The sequence below is a fragment of the Balaenoptera borealis genome (genome assembly GCF_965194805.1).
Source record: "Balaenoptera borealis genome assembly, chromosome: 1".
Lineage (NCBI taxonomy): Eukaryota > Metazoa > Chordata > Mammalia > Artiodactyla > Balaenopteridae > Balaenoptera > Balaenoptera borealis.
Genome location: NC_138860.1, coordinates 57,256,205 through 57,273,374, shown reverse-complemented (window position 1 = coordinate 57,273,374; position 17,170 = coordinate 57,256,205). Strand labels below are relative to the sequence as shown.

The following is a 17,170-nucleotide window of genomic DNA, read 5'->3' as shown; positions in this document are numbered from 1 at the left end:
AATGCAGAGGAGTAGACTTGAGTTCACTGTGCCCCTGCTGAGCTCATTTCCTTGACTTTCACTGATGAAGACATTTCAGAGCAAAGAGCCTCTTTTCTAATCAACAACATGCTGTACGTGCAAATATCTGACAATGTTCAGCCACTAGGACTCTTCTCACTCCAATTATTCCCTGATCAGTCTCACATCCTCTTGTTTCTGTTTTCTGCTCTGCCAGTTTCTACCTACAACATTCAATTCCTATTGACTCAGCACCAGACAACGTTTTTCTTCTCCAGAATCCTCTACCATCTCCATAGTGAGACCCCACCATTTCTGATCACAGCTGCCTTCCTTTCAATCTCCGACTGTCTACAGCATGTGAAAATAGGGGTACCAGTGGCCTCCATCTACCCGATCTCCTCAAAGAGTGGATGCCATGCCACCCCTGGGCATCACTTTCATGCAACCTGAGTGGCAGCCAGTGGCCACAATCCCACTATCCCTCACAGAAGTCAAGGAAAGAAGGAGCAAGAGAAGAGAGGAGTAGGAGAGGAAAGTTGTATGTGATGAGAAGTTAAGGGCCACCGATTATTGCTTTAGGTCAACAGTCCCCAACCTTTTTGGCACCAGGAACTGGTTTCGTGGAAGACAATTTTTCCACGGATGGGGGCAGGGGGATGGTTCAGGCGGTAATACGAGCGATGGGGAGCGGCAGGTGAAGCTTCGCTTGCCTGCCACTCACCTCCTGCTGTGCAGCCTTGTTCCTACCAGGCTGCAGATGGGTACCAGTCTGCGGTCCATGGGTTGGAGACCCCTGCTTTAGGTGACAGTCAGTGACACTGGGACACAGGCTAAGTCTGCCAGAAAAGCTGCTGAATGATTCTGCAGACTCACTTGTGACCAAGAGGCAAGCATGACCCCTGCCCCTACCACCACCATCAAATACACAACTTGTAAATAATCTCTCAAATATACCCTCCTCACAGGTGGGAAACCCAGTTCTGTACATTCTTAATTCCAAGAGCTTGAAGATGATACTGTTCTTCCATGCTAGAGGAGACAGTGTTGTCTTACAGCAGAAGCCTCAATCAGAATCTAATTTTCATCCTTGTAGATGACTGGGCCTCATTCACTTTCTCACTCAAGTAAGAACCAAGCATTTTGCTCAAAGCAGTTAAATAAACAATAAATCAGTGAAGCCTCCTGTTGAAATATCTTTTCTCATTTATATTTGTTTGCATTGCATGTTCTTCATACCAAGTCCTAAATAGACCAAAAACAGATTTATTTTTAAATAAACATTGTTTCCAGGTATAATCTACACACACTGTGAGATGAGGCATTTTAAATCTCTCTTAAAATAATACAATCTGTCAAGTTTAAAAGCCATCAAAGCAAAATACAGGCTATATTTACATGATCTAATATAAACTACTAAAATCTTAAATTCTAAATAATTTTGCCACAAGGTAAAGATGTTCAAAATTCCATGAGAAAATACTCTCATTGTCAAAAATAAACAATAAAGTGGAAAATAAGAATAAAAGCTTCTGGGGGGTGGGATGAATTGGGAGATTGGGATTCACATATATACACTAATCTGTATAAAATAGATAACTAATAAGAACCTGCTGTATAGCACAGGGAACTCCACTTCACTGTACAGTAGAAACTAACACAACAGTGTAAAACAACTATACGCCAATTAACAACAACAAAAAAAAGAATAAAAGCTTCCATCACCAGATGAATGGATAAAGAAGATGCTTAACCCTGAACTGCACAAGCACACAACATATTCAAAGCAGCCTAGCAAAGGTTCCAAAAACTGAGGTGCTATTGGAACTATCACTCACAGAACATAGACAGTCTGAAGCAAACCGAGTGGATTATCTGTTAAAACAATCAAACAATTCAACATATGCTATCTCTTTTAAAATAGAGACATAAATGGGTCAAAAGTTAAAGGATGGAAAAATAGTATGCAAACACTAATCAAAAGAAATATGGAGTGGCTATGTTAATATCAGACAGAATAGACTTCAAGGACTACTACCAGGCGTGGGGGAAAAAAAGATATTATATAATAAGAAAAGAGTGAATTCACCAAAAAAAATAAAAATCTTAAATGTGTATGCACCTAACAAGACAACTTCCAAAAACTTAAAAACACAGATAGAACTGAAATGAGAAGTAGATAAATCCACGATTATACTTAGAGATTTCAACATTTCTCTCACAGTAATTGATAGAAGTAGACAAAAAATCAGTACCAACACAGAATACCTAAACACCATTATAAACCAGTTGACATAATTCACCTTTACAGAACACTCTACCTAACAACAGTAGAAAACAATTTTTTTTAAGTGCACATGGGATATTCACCATGATACACCAAATTCTGGGCCATTAAACAAATCTTAACAAACTTATAATAATTGAAATCACATAAAATATCTTCTTGGATCATAATGGAATTAAATTAGAAGTTAATACAAGAAAGATATCTAGTAAATCTACAAATATTTGGAAATCAAACAACATACTTCTAAATTACCCATGGGTCAAAGAAAAAGCCACAAAGGAAACTAGGGGGAAATGAAATGAAAATAAAACTACAACATATCAAATTTTGTGGGAGGCAATTAAAACAGTGGTTCAAATGGAATTTATACCATTAAATGATTATATTGGAAAAGAAGAATGTCTCAAATCAATAATATAATTGTACACCTTTAAAAACTAGAAAAAGAAGAGCAAAATAAACCCAAAGCAAGTAGAAGGAAGGAAATTATTAAGGTAAGAGCAGAAATCAATTAAAATTGAGACAAAAAAAAAAATCATACCCAAGAGTGAAAAGCTAAAAGCTTTTCCTCTAAATCAGGAGCAAGACAAGGGTGCTCACTCTCACCACTTTTATTCAACATAATATTGGAAGTCCTAGCCAGAGCAATTAAGCAAGAAAAAAGAAATAAATGCATCCAAATTGGAAAGGAAGAAGTAAAACTGTCACTATTTGCAAATGACATGATATTACTCAAATTCAGTCAAGTTGCAGGATACAAAATCAATGCATAAAAATCTGTTGTGTTTCTATACACTAATAATGAACTATCAGAAAGAGAAATTAAGAAAACAATTCCATTTACAATTACATCAAAAAGAATAAACTACCTAGTAATATATTTAACCAAGGAGGTGAAAGACCTGTATACAGAAAACTACAAGACACTGATGAAAAAAACTGAAGAAGATACAAATAAATGGAAAGATATTGCATGATCGTGGAATTAATCAGAAGAATTAATATTGTTAAAATTTCCATACTACTCAAAGCAATATACAGATTCAATTCAATTCCTATCAAAATTCCAATGGCATTTTTCACAGGAAGAAAACAAATAATAGAGAAAATTAATGAAACCAAAAGCTGGTGCTTTGAAATGTTCAGTAAAATTGATAAACCTCTAGTCAAACTAAACAAGAGTAATAGAAAGAACATGAGTTACTAACAACAGGAATGAAAGAAGGGACATCACTACTGACCCCACAGACATTGAAAAGATAATAACGGAATTCTAGGGAAAACTCTATGTCTATAAATTTGATAATGTATATGAAATGAACCAATTCTTTGATGAACAAACTATCAAACCCACACAGGAAGAAATGGATATATTTCTATTAAATAAATCTATTTATTTTTTATATATATTGTATCTATTAAAGAAATTGAATTTGTAGTTTTAAGCCTTCCATAAAGGATACTCCAGGCCAGATGGTGAAGTCTATCAAACACTGATAGAAGAAATAACAATTTTACACAATCTCTTCCCCAGAAAGAAGGGGAGGCAATACTTCTCACCTCATTTTATGAGGTTGGCATTAAACGATAAAACCAGATAAAGACATTACAATTAAGAAAATTTCAAACCAATATCCCTCATGAACATAGATACAAAAATATTACAAAATATTAACAAATTGAATCCAACAGTCTATAAGAGGGATACATCACAACAAAGTGGGGTTGCTCCAAGGAACGCAAGGTGTGTTCAACATTTGAAAAACAATCGATGTAATTTACCATATCAACAGTCTAAAGAAGAATAATCACATAAACATCTTACTGGATGCAGAAAAAGCATTAGAATAAATTCAATATCCATTTATAATAAAAAATCTCAGCAGACTAGGAATAGAAGGAACTTCCTTAATCTAAAAAGAGGTATCTATGAAAAACCTACAAGGAACTTCACACTTAATGATGAGACTAAATGCCTTCCCCCTAAAACTGAGAACAGGGAAGGAATGCCCTCTCTTACTACTCCTAGTCAAATGGTACTGAAAGTCCTAGCCAGTATAATAATGCAATAAAAAGAGGTAAAAGACATATACTGTGTGGGCCAAAATGTTCGTTTGGTTTTCTTCTGTAAGATGGTTCTAGTAGCATTTAGTTGTCTTTAACTTCATTCGAAACAATTTTATTAGATTGTATGTGACAGCTGTCATACCAGCGTGCATTTAAAAAAAAGATTATCAGAATTGGTGAATTTTTGTATAGCCATTTTTTTTTAATTTATTTATTTTATTTATTTTTGGCTGCATTGGGTCTTCATTGCTGTGCATGGGCTTTCTGTAGTTGTGGCGAGTGGGGGCTACTCTTTGTTTCAGTGCACGGGCTTCTCACTGCGGTGGCTTCTCTTGTTGCGGAGCACAGGCTCTAGGTGCGTGGGTTTCAGTAGTTGTGGCGCATGGGCTCAGTAGTTGTGGCACATGGGCTCAGTAGTTGTGGCCCGCAGGCTCTAGAGCACAGGATCAGTAGCTGTGGCACACGGGCTTAGTTGCTCCACAGCATGTGGGATCTTCCTGGACCAGGGCTCAAACCCGTGTCCCCTGCACTGGCAGGCGGATTCTTAACCACTGCGGCACCAGGGAAGCCCTGTATAGCTATTTTAATATTGAAGATGGAAGAAAAAAAGCAACATTTTCAGGATATTATGCTTTATTATTTCAAGAAGGGTAAAAATGCAACTGAAATGCACAAGAAGATTTGTGCAATGTATGGAGAAGGTTCTGTGGCTGATCGAATGTGTCAAAAGTGGTTTGCCAAGTTTCGTGCTGGAGATTTCTTGCTGGACGATGCTCCACAGTCGGGTAGACCAGTTGAAGTTGATAGTGATCAAATCGAAACAATAATTGAGAACAATCAACGTCATGCCACGCGGGAGATAGCTGACATACTCAAAATATCCAAATCATGCTTTGAAAATAATTTGCACCAGCTTGGTTACGTGAATTGCTTTGATGTTTGGGTTCCACATAAGTTAAGCGAAAAAAACCTTCTTGACCATATTTCCACATGTGATTTTCTACTGAAACATAATGAAAACGTTCTGTTTTTAAAACAAATTGTGACGGACGATGAAAAGTGGATACTGTACAATAATGTGGAATGGAAGAGATTGTGGGGCAAGTGAAATGAACCACCACCAACCACACCAAAGGTCTGTCTTCATCCAAAGAATGTGATGTTGTGTATCTGGTGGGACTGGAAGAGAGTCCTCTATTATGAGCTCCTTCCAGAAAACGAAACGATTAATTCCAACAAGTACTGCTCCCAATTAGACCAACTGAAAGCAGCACTCGACAAAAAGCATCCAGAATTAGTCAACAGAAAACACATAATCTTCTATCAGGATAACGGCAACACCGCATGTTTCTTTGATGACCAGGCAAAAACTGTTACAGCTTGGCTGGGAAGTTCTGATTCATCCTTCGTAATCACCAGACATCGCACCTTCGGATTTCCACTTATTTAGGTCTTTACAAAATTCTCCTAATGGAAAAAATTTCAATTCCCTGGACGACTGTTAAAGGCACCTGGAACGGTTCTTTGCTCAAAAAGATAAAAAGTTTTGGGAAGACTGAATTATGAAGTTGCCTGGAAAATGGCAGAAGGTAGTAGAACAAAAGGGTGAATATGTTGCTCAGTAAAGTTCTTGGTGAAAATGAAAAATGTGTCTTTTATTTTTACTTAAAAACTGAAGGCACTTTTTGCCCCACCCAATAGATTAGAAGGTATGAAACAAAAATATCTTTACTTATAGATAACAAAATTGGCAATGTCGAAAATTTCAAAGAATCTACAAAAAAATCCTAAAACTAATAAATCAGTTAGCAAGGTAGCAGGATACATATCAATATACAAATCAATCTTATTGCTATATACAACAATTGAAATTTGAAATTTTTAAAATACCGTCTACAATAGTACCAAAAATAAGTGAAGTACTTAGGTATAAACCTAACAAAATATGTGCAGAATCTATATGCTAAAAACTACAAAAGACTGATGAGAGAAACAAAAGATCTTTAAAAAATGCAGACACATACAGTATTCATGAATTGGAAGATTCAATATTATTAAGAAATTGTTTCTCCCCAAACCAACGTATAGAGTCAAGGCCATCCCCATCAAAATTCCAGCAGGACTTTTTTTTATAGATACAGACAATCTGATTTAAAATTTTATATGGAAAGCCAAAGGAACCAGAATAGTTTAAACACACACACACACACACACACACACACACAAATAGAAAAAGAACAGAGTTGGAGATCTCACACCACCTAATTTCAAGACTTATAGACAGTATGATAATGTCAAAAAGATAGGAATATAGATCAATGAAATAGAATTGAGAGTCTAGAAATAAATCCTTGTATTTATGGTCAGTGGATTATTGACAAGGCTACAAAAGAGTTCAGCAGAGAAATTATGGTACTTTTAACAAATGGTGCTGGAACATTTGGACATTTAAAAGCAACTAATATATGTATTTCATATATATATGTATATGTATACACATACATAAGAAATATAGATCTTGACCAATACCCCACACCTTATACAAAATCAACTCACAGACCTAAATGTAAAATCTAAAACTAATAAGATTCTAGAAAAAAAGGTAGCTTGCAGTTTCATCACAAGAAAAAAATTCTCTATGTCCAGTGACAATGTTTACTAGACTTATTGTGGTGACCATTTTGCAATATATATAATTATCAAATAATTACACTGTACACCTGAAACTAATATAATGTTGTGTGTCAATTATACCTCAATTTAAAAAAAAAAAAAAAAAAGGAGCTTGCTCTTCTGTATCTGAGGATCTGAGGAGCCTTCCCCAATACACAAAAACCTTATAATTACCTTACCTGGAGCAGATACCTCACAAAAGAGAGGATGCCCATCCTCCTTAAAACCTACCCCAAACACCCCCTATTGCCATTAGACCCATAACGAGGGTTAACTCTCAGCATGTTCTGGTGGCCTGGAAGTGGTAGCAGTTCTCTGCATATAACTGGTGCTGAGTCCAGGTTCCCAGATTTGCCCCTTCTTCCAGGGAAACACTACTTGCTCTTCAGAGTGAGTATGGACCAAGATAATCTATATATTATGTCTTCACTAAACACCTACTATAAAACAGGCTGGGGTATGCATAATTCCCATCTCTGGCCTTGTTTATTATCAGTGGTTATATAATCCTTTGACCCACAGTTTCTGGCTCCAGTTGAGGACCCAAAGCTGAAGTACAAAAACAAACTCCAGCTTGGAAGGGAAGGTGGAAAAGTTTGTTCTCACAGAATTTGTCCCCTTGACCACTGAAATAACCAGCCTAGATTCTTAATTTTTATTCATTGCTATCAGTAAATATTTATTAAGTAATTACAACAGATTTATTGGACAAGTAAAGCAGGTCATGTGCTATGCAACCATGAGAAGACACAAAACCAGAGTCCCCAATCCTACATAGTCCATTCTAGATGAAGAGTAAACATACACCTTTATGTTTTCACAGAGTGTGTTTATGTAGCAATTCCAAACTCTCTTCATTGGGCGACATGCCTCTGTGTGACTAAATTTTCTAGGCTCCATATGGGCAAGGTAGCTGGGCAGAGAGAATCCCCTAAAACTCAAATTATTTCTAAGGGAAGTAGGGGTTTTACTTACGCTGGAGGAGATAGACTTTGAAATAGCACATGGTTAGAGCTTAGAGTCCATCATCATGGAACTGATCTCAGTAAGGTAAAAGGGTCTCATTGCTTGTACTACCCCAAGTCTCCACCTGTCTCACTAGCAGGTATTGTTGGTGACAAAGGTAAAATGCAGGATTGCAGCCCATCATTGCTGTAAGAACTCCTCAAACTTTCCTGATATGAGTTAGCTGTTTCTTTAAGCAAAAAAAAAAAAAAAAAAAAAAAATTATCATATGCTTAAATAATAATGTATAAAAGAAAAAGGGGATGGGAAAGAGGAGGACAAAGAAGAAATGTTTAGGGGAAAGAGGAGGACAAAGGGATGAAAAAGTAGAGAAGAGATTAGGAAAGAGAACATTACACTATAAGCTCATTGAGGCCATATACCAATACCTTGTACAGTTCCTTGCACTTAGAGAGGGAAATGCTTATTCAATGGATGAATGAATGAATGAATGAATGAACAGGAAAAGGGGGAGAGAAACGAGATATATGAATAAGTTTTAACTTGTAAATAGCTTTAGCTCTTTAAATATTAAGCAAATCTGTTTTTATATAAAAAGACAACACCAATGATACTCCTTCCCATCTCCTCTAATCAGAAATGTGTACTTTCTATTGTTTATCCTCTATTAATATAAATCAGCCATATAGCCTACCCAGCTCCCTTTATGACCAGGATGTTGATCCCAGAGATAGGGCCATGGAACAGAGCAAGATTAAGAGATGTCCATTAGGCCCAAACCCACGGTTTGGTTTTTGGTGGAACTGTACTCTCAACCAACCTAAGATGGATATGAAGGCTGAATACTTATTGACAATAACTGACTACATACCTTAGTGGGTACACAAAAGAAATAAACCAGAGGTATAAGATGAAATTTTGCGCTTCCAATCCACAAATCTAAATTTCACAAAAGGTTTTGATTGTTAATTGCAAAATAAACCTATCTGCCCACGAGGACCCTTGGGAAAGAGTGTCACCGACTGCATAATACATGTAAATACTTTGTTTATATAACCTTAATTGTCTGGCTTCCTGATAAATGAAGGAATTTAGTTCAGAGACACTTGAGCTCAGTATCTAAGGACTGCTTTCCTTCTCCTTAGAACATAGAGATCCTTTTTTCAATGGCTAAATCCCAGCCATTTGCTAAAGATGACTCAGTGCCCAGGAAGTTCAGGAGAAAAAGTCTCAGAGAAAGAGAAACTGCCTCTGCCAATGCCTCATTTCTCCCACCAATATCTATATGCCACCTAAGTATCACCCATGTGGTCTGAAAGCTATCAAAGAGGAACAATGCTGACAGGTCCAGAATCGAACAATAGTTACCATATATGTTTAAGGAGAATTCTTCCATTGAAGAGCCTGAAAATTACCTCTCAAATAGTTTTTGAAGCCATGGTGTTGAAAGACATTGGCTGAGAATCTGGAGCCAAGTGTTTATTGAGCTTATCTTAGTCCAAACTCACTCTACAGAGCAAATAGTGATTCCTGGAAGAAGGGGCAAATCTGGGAATCTGGACTCAGCACCAGTTATACTCAGGGACCTGCTACCACTTCCAGGCCACCAGAACCATGCTGAAACTTAACCCTAGTTATGGGTCTAATGACAATAGGAGTGTTTGGGGTAGGTTTTTAGGAGGATGGGCATCCTCTCTTTTGTGAGGTATCTGCTCCAGGTGAGGTAATTGTAGGTTTTTGAGGGAGAAAAAGACTCCTCAGATACAGAGGTACAGGCAAGGGGGACTAAGAGTGACTCAATATTCTCAGTTTTATTTGAGTCCAACCAAAACTCCTCATTTCAAGTTTTAGGAGGTCATTCCTTTCTGACTAATGACCTAACTTTCACATGGAACACTTTGCAAGGCTGTGAATTCAACTGATGTAATTCTGCAATCTGCACAACTAAATTTTGCATTTGATTTTCAATAATATCAGCCCTGTGACTATAAAAAAAAAAGATCATTTTAGGGCTGCTGTGCAAGCTCTCTGGTTCTCAGACCAAAAATTGAACCAAGAGTTTATAAGGTCCTGAGATTTTCATTTTCTTTCTGTAAGGACTCACTGTACTCAGAAATATCTAACCTGCAGCGAGGTCATTGCAGTGATCACTACTGCCACTTGAGTCAGGTGCAGCAGCCACTTGAGCCCCCAAAGCACATGCATTTCATCACAGTCAACACGTGTGATTATTTGATTGTGATGCCACTGAATGTCATGTATAACTAGCACTGCATCTCCCCTTGGCAAGGGGCTCAGACCAAACCAACAACAGAAAGCAATCTTTGAGAGTTTTTCTCCTAGGACTACTCCTGGTACCAATTTCTATTTCAGTTAGGGTCCAGTCAAGACATAGAAACCACACAGCAATTCAAACAGAGGGAGCATAATATAAAGAATTGTTCACTTGGTGAAAAGGTGGTTAGCTACTAAAAGAGCAGAAGAGAATTTTATGGGAATAGAGGCAGCAAACACAGACTACAGCTATCACTCTTAAGGCCAAGGGAAAGGTAAACAAGGAGGAAACGTCAAAATGTAGAGAAAGGCTGTACCAGGCTAAGATTCAGGCCTCTAAGGGGGATGGCTCAGAAACATGTCACCCACCGCTAGGATGAAGAAGAAAGCTTCTGGAGGACATTTACTAGCTGGAACCACGGGAGCAATCCACCACCACAAGGAATACCGCCAGGGCCAGCTGTATGCTGATTCATTCACTGTCATGTGGAGAAAAAAAATCAAGATAAGTGCCTCCTTCTCCAGCTTTGAGAATCCCTTCAGCACACTCTTCACCCCCAACTGGCCAAACCCAACATCTGGCAGAGAAAAAAATGTAGTTTGCAGAGTATAGCTCGCGGGTCATAAAGCAGGACAAAGAAAGGTAGATTTGGAGATTAAGGAAAAAAAATTAATAACTGGAACACCTGAATACAGAGACTAGGAGTAAAGATGGAGAGAGATAAACAATTACAAGATATACTTGGGAGGCAGAATCACTTGTACTTGATGTCGAGTCCTTTTGGAGGTGCGTTAAAGGAGGACTCAGGATGACTTTCTCTTAAGAGAGAAGGGGAAAACTGGGGATATTCAGTCTTGTATCAGATGAGTTTGTTTGGTGGGGGAGGTGGGGAATTAAGAATTAAATCTTGGACATATTTCATATGTTTGTGACAGAGGTCAAAATGTCAAATGGCAGATAGATGGCAATGCAAATCCTGAGGTTGGCTGAAGATAAAAATGGGCATCAGCATGTGTTTGTTATTTAAGGTCATAGGACTAGATGACATCACTTACAGAGAAACTGTAGTTAGATAAAAGGGTCAAGGAATGTGCCTGTGAAGCTCCAACACTTAGAAATCAGGGAAAAGACGAGGAGTCAGTAAAGGAGACAGATTAACCAGTGAGAGAGGAGAAAAAAATCAGGAGAGTTTGTTGTTATGGAAGCAGAGTAAGAAGCGTTTCCCCAAAAAGTAGTCAGTTCTGTCAAACAGCAATTCCATTGGATTTAACGAGATGAGTTTTAATGGGTAGAGGAAGAAAAAGAGAAAGGAACAGAGAAGTGAGTTGTAGCAGGAGGAAATGTTGGGTCAAGGTAGGACTTTTAAACTGAGCTGTCTAATATGGGAGCCACCAGTCACAGGTAGTTATTGAACACTTGAAATGTGACTATTGCAAACTGAGATGTGCTATAGGTGTAAATAATGTATCAGATTTTTAAAACTTAGTACAAAAAAGCATAAAATATCTTGTTAATAATTTTTATGTTGATTGCATGTTAAAATGATAATATTTTATATATATTGGGTTAAATAAAATATATTACCATTAGTCTTACTTATTTCTTTTCACTTTTTTAAGGTGTCTATCATAAAATTTTAAATTACATATGTGGCTCACCTTATATCCCTATTAGACAGAACTGTACGAGGGCATGTTTGTATGCTAATAGAATGAGCAGTGGAGAAGCAGAGATTGATGCTGTAGAAAGAGAAAGAGTAAGGAAAAGAAGGAAGACATTAATAAGTTTTAGTAGATAGGGAGGAATGGGGAAACAATAATAGATTGATGGACAGACAGAAAGACAGATGTACACAGGCAAATATTTGTCAGAGTCTTTAAACAGAGACTATTCATTCTTTTTAAATGGCCATGAAGCATTGATAAACACTTATCAAGGTCTAGGTTGCAAATAAAATCTCAATATGCTTCCAAAGGTACAGATCATATTGCAAGAAAACAAGAAATTAATAAGAAAAAGGTAGCAAACCCAATCTAATCCCATGAACATTATAAAACAGTTTTCTAATAACTCTTGGGTTAAAGTAGAAATCAGTGCTAAAATACAGAATGTTTAGAAATTGAAAAACATACTACATTTCAGAACTTATGGGATACCACCAAAGCTTAACTGAAAGAAAAATTCAGAATTTTTAGTGATCTGATTAACATATAGAAGACAAAGTAAATGATTTAAGCATTCAATTCAAGAAACTAGAAAGAGAACATCAAAATAAACCAACAGAGAATAGGAGAAAGAAACTAAGTAAAATAAAAGTAGAAATTAATGAACTAGAAAGCATAGCAAAACTGAATAGACCTGATAAATAAAACAATAGTTTTGTTCTTGTTTTGTCTTTGAATACTACAACATAAAAACCATTAGTAAGTAGAACCAAGAAAAAGGGAGAGGAAATAAAAACACATTAAATGAGAAAGGGAATATAACCAAAAATAGATTTAAATTATAAAATTTCCAACATACGCCAATAACTTAGAAAATCTACATGAAATAGACACATTTTGGAAGATATAAATTACTAATATTGACTCTTGAAGAGAGAAAATTAGCCCAATAATCAGAGAAGAACTTGAAAATGTACCAAAAGTTCTAACTTCAAAACAAGCACTAGTTCCAGACTGTTTTACCAGAAAGTCCAACATATCTTAAAGAACAGATAATTCCTGAGCTATTTAAACTATTCAGATAATAAAAATTAGGACAAGCTTCCCAATTTACTTTATTAAGAAGTTTATCCTGACTATCAATGTTAGCAAAAATAAAATAAAATAAATCTTGGGTCATTTTCACTAATGAATAAAAATTTTTAAATCCAAAGTAAAATATTAGTAAGTCTAATTTATCAGACTATAGGATACTTTTGACAGCAAGTAACAGAAACCCTGATTCAAATTATCTTTAACAATATGGGTATTTCTTGACTCAGCAGGAAGGCTAGAGGTAGAATAAGTTTCAGGATGGGTTGTAGTTCAATCGTGTTATTAAGAATCCACCAGATTTTTTTCCCATCTTTCTGCTCTGCCACTCTTGGTGTTATGTCATTCCTGGTCTTTTATAAACATGACTGCAATATTTCCAAGCAGCCAGGCACAATTCTCAGAGGAAGATGAAAAAATGACTCCCTTTGGTTTTCACTTAGGAGCAAGGACACTTTTCCCAGAAGTTGCCCTAGTGGATGGCATATCTCATTAGAAAGAGTTAGATCAAATGCCTATCCCTGAACCAATCCCGATTAATGGCATGGTTTTGTTTTAGTCTGTAGCATCAGAATCCCCTGGAAGACTTATTAAAACACATTATCACAGGGTCCAATCCCCAGTTTCTGATTCAGTAGGTCTGGTGTGGGGCCTGATAATCTGCATTTCTAATAAGTTCCCAGGTCATGCTGGATTATCTTGGACCAATTAGGACTATCTCTGGAGCTGGAGGTAAGGTCAGCTTCCCCGAGGCACCTGGCTGGATGGAAGATGGATAGATACCCGCTTAGAACTGTGGCTTACATAGCATCTTCAACAAGGAGAAATAAATTAGTACAGAAATGGCTGGACAGAGGAAAGTTGTTTTAGGCTTCCAAGAGTGGTGAGCTGTGGGAAGGTAAATATATGTGAGGAAACTAATGGAGTAAAGTTTGCTTGCAGATTTCTCTGGTGCCATCTCTGAGCTAAGAGTCTGTCTCCAGCAAAAGGAGAATTTATATACTGCCTTTAGGAAGAAAGAGGCAGGTTTTTCTGACTTTGATGCTCCTTAATTGCCTTCAGCTCAAAATAATTTTTATGTCAAAGAAAGAGGCATATTTTGAGGTGACATTCTGGTTTCCTTCAGTTTCCCATTTGACACTTTATCTTCGGAAAATTTCATACATATATTTTTTTTAATAAATTTATTTTATATTTATTTTTGGCTGCGTTGGGTCTTCATTGCTGCACACGGGCTTTCTCTAGTTGCGGTGAACGGGGGCTACTCTTCATTGCAGTGCACAGGCTTCTCGTTGCAGTGGCTTCTCTTGTTGCAGAGCATGGGCTCTAGGTGCGTGGGCTTCAGTGGTTGTGGCACGCAGGCTGAGTAGTTGTGGCTCACGTGTTCTAGAGTGCAGGCTCAGTAGTTGTGGTGCACGGGCTTAGTTGCTCCGCGACATGTGGGATCTTCCCGGACCAGGGATCGAACCCACGTTTCCTGCATTGGCAGGTGGATTCTTAACCACTGCGCTACCAGGGAAGTCCTGGAAATTTTCATATATTAAAGGCTGAGTTGGTCACTGCAGAAAGACGAGTTAGATGTTGTGAGATAAGAGATCAAGCCAAGGAGAAGAAAACCATAAATTGGAACAAGCAGAAAAGAACAAATCTAATTACATTGTCCCATATCTTAATTAGTCTCTTAGTCTTGGGAATAGGTCAGTCCAGTTAAACAGTTGTGTTTCATTTAAGGAGTCAGTGTTGCAGGTGGGCTTCCACCTAAATTCGGCCTCTGTATGTGCAAGCAATCAGGTATTTAATGAGGCATTCCTATGGAAATGTTTTTAAAAACAAATTTTAATGATAGGAGTGAATTATAAACTAAATTTTTTAGTCTGGAGGGCAGCCAGTAAAGACCATATCTAGATATGGGGCTTCATTTGATGGTGGAGTGAGGATGGCAGTGGCAGTCTTTGATGAATTTCCTGGTTTGTAGTTTGAATGCCTATAATGTTGGTGTTGGGTGTTCTGGCAAACTTTCTGAGTGGCCTACATAGCAGCAGGCATGAAGGATGTCCATATATCACATTTGTTGTGGTGATTTCTCTGAAGTTCATTATCAATTCATCCAGCTGCAACTTGCAGTGCTTTGGATAAAGGGCAGTTGTAGTTCTTAGTGATTCCAAGTTCAGAAGGTTGGGAGAAAAATTGAAAACAATAATTTGGAGAGCTGTAGCCAGGTGCTGGAGGAAGCTTGAAGAATTCAGGATCCAGTACAGTTTATAGGTAAATAGTAAAATCTCAAAGACAATGAACAGGGCTAGAATCTAATATCCACAAGAGTGTGCCACTTTTTCTAGCACTGATAATTTTTCTGTCTACAATAAGACAAATTTGTTTTCAAAATAAGTCTAATCTCATTAAATTTGGCCTGACTACTTACATAAGTGCAGCAAGAATAGTGACTGACCAAGGGTCTTTTGAGTTTGCTTTGCTGGAACTTTTCATAAGGAATCTCAGATTTGGGCTTTTAAAAAGCATCTCAAGGCTAGGAAGCCAAGCCAAGGAGTCACCACAAGACTTCGCCTGTAACACCTATGGATTTGGGTGAATTCCTCTCTTCTTAAGGTCCCCAAAATATTTTGAGGTTCCTGGGCCTGCCAGGTAGTGATCTCCCTTACTCACTGTGAGGTGAGAACACTATAAGCGAGACACAAGTTGGTTTTTCAAAGTGGTCTTTATTAGCTCACTAAAGTCAACCTTACTTCCTTAAAGCTATCTGGTCAGATCTGATTTTATGCATCATTCTCAAATATGACATTCCCGTCAAAGCCTCAGTAATATAACCAATGCTTCCAATTGTGTCCTGTTATAAGGAGAACAGATTCTTATTGAATTTATAAAAATAATTACACTGTCACAAAAATAAGAATATTCAACAAGCTTTTCCAAATTCTGGAGGGATCAGGTAGGGAGAAAAAGTCATTGTTTCACCTTTGTCCACACCTTTTCCTAACTTACCAAGTTGCTGTAAGTTAGAGATAGCTAAGAGAAAAGAGGAAAACATTTTCTTAAATCTGAAAAACAAAATATTAAAGAACCAGCAATGTTTCAAACAAAAACTCATAAAAATTATAATCATCCTCATCAGTTCATTCAGTGCCATGTAATTAATTGTTATTATGTTTAATATTGGGTTTGCAGTTTTATGAATCCACCAATTTTTCCATTAGAGTTCTGAAAATTCATACCCAGTACAATGGTATGATCTTAAAAGTTATCAGAATTCTGGGGCTTCCCTGGTGGCGCAGTGGTTGAGAATCTGCCTGCCAATGCAGGGGACACGGGTTCGAGCCCTGGTCTGGGAAGATCCCACATGCCGCGGAGCAACTGGGCCCGTGAGCCACAACTACTGAGCCTGCGCGTCTGGAGCCTGTGCTCCTCAACAAGAGAGGCCGCGATGGTGAGAGGCCCGCGCACCGCGATGAAGAGTGGTCCCCACTTGCCGCAACTAGAGAAAGCCCTCGCACAGAAACGAAGACTCAACACAGTCATAAATAAATAAATAAAAGAACGTGAATTTAAAAAAAAAAAAAAAGTTATCAGAATTCTGTATTCTAGAGTATCTGTCAGGGACCTTTCCATTAATCTCTTTGAGGACAAGCAATTTTGGATCCTAGCTGCTTGCAAAAGCTTTCGGGAAAGCATCAGAGTAAAACAATAACTGTGAATGGCAAGAGACTTAAAAATAGCCATGGTTAAGGATCTAATAAGAGTTTATATACAATAGACAAGAAAATTTTGTTATTTCTGTGACATACATTTTAAGATGATAACTGGAATTTGACTATAACATTATACCAGGACATTTCAGATTTCTAAGAATTTCATACAATTTCTGGAACACTTACATTAATAATATATATCCACACAAATATAACCCAAAAAGGCCAAACATCACTTCTTACTTGACTATGCTTCCCATGTAATTTGACATATCAAATAAGCCTAAATAATTTAATATCTCTCTTTTTATAAGGAGAGAGAACAAATCTCTTGAGATATTCTGGGGCTCTCCAAAAAATTCCCAAAGTTAGATCAGGGTCAACAGACTTCATTTAGAACTTGATTTTGGGAAGTTTGTCAAAAATGTCAAAGGTTTAA

General features: G+C 37.3%; 1 protein-coding gene across 1 annotated transcript in view; it reads right to left on the bottom strand.

Annotated features, from left to right (window-relative positions):
* The window catches only part of TNFSF4 (TNF superfamily member 4), a 291,799-nt gene that overhangs the window by 264,042 nt on the left and 10,587 nt on the right, over nt 1–17,170 (bottom strand). Inside the window, exon 2 of the transcript XR_014248770.1 lies at nt 7,130–10,749. The gene's annotated coding sequence lies outside the window, so the exon portion shown is untranslated. Of the gene's footprint in view, nt 10,750–17,170 lie in introns of the transcript that reaches the window.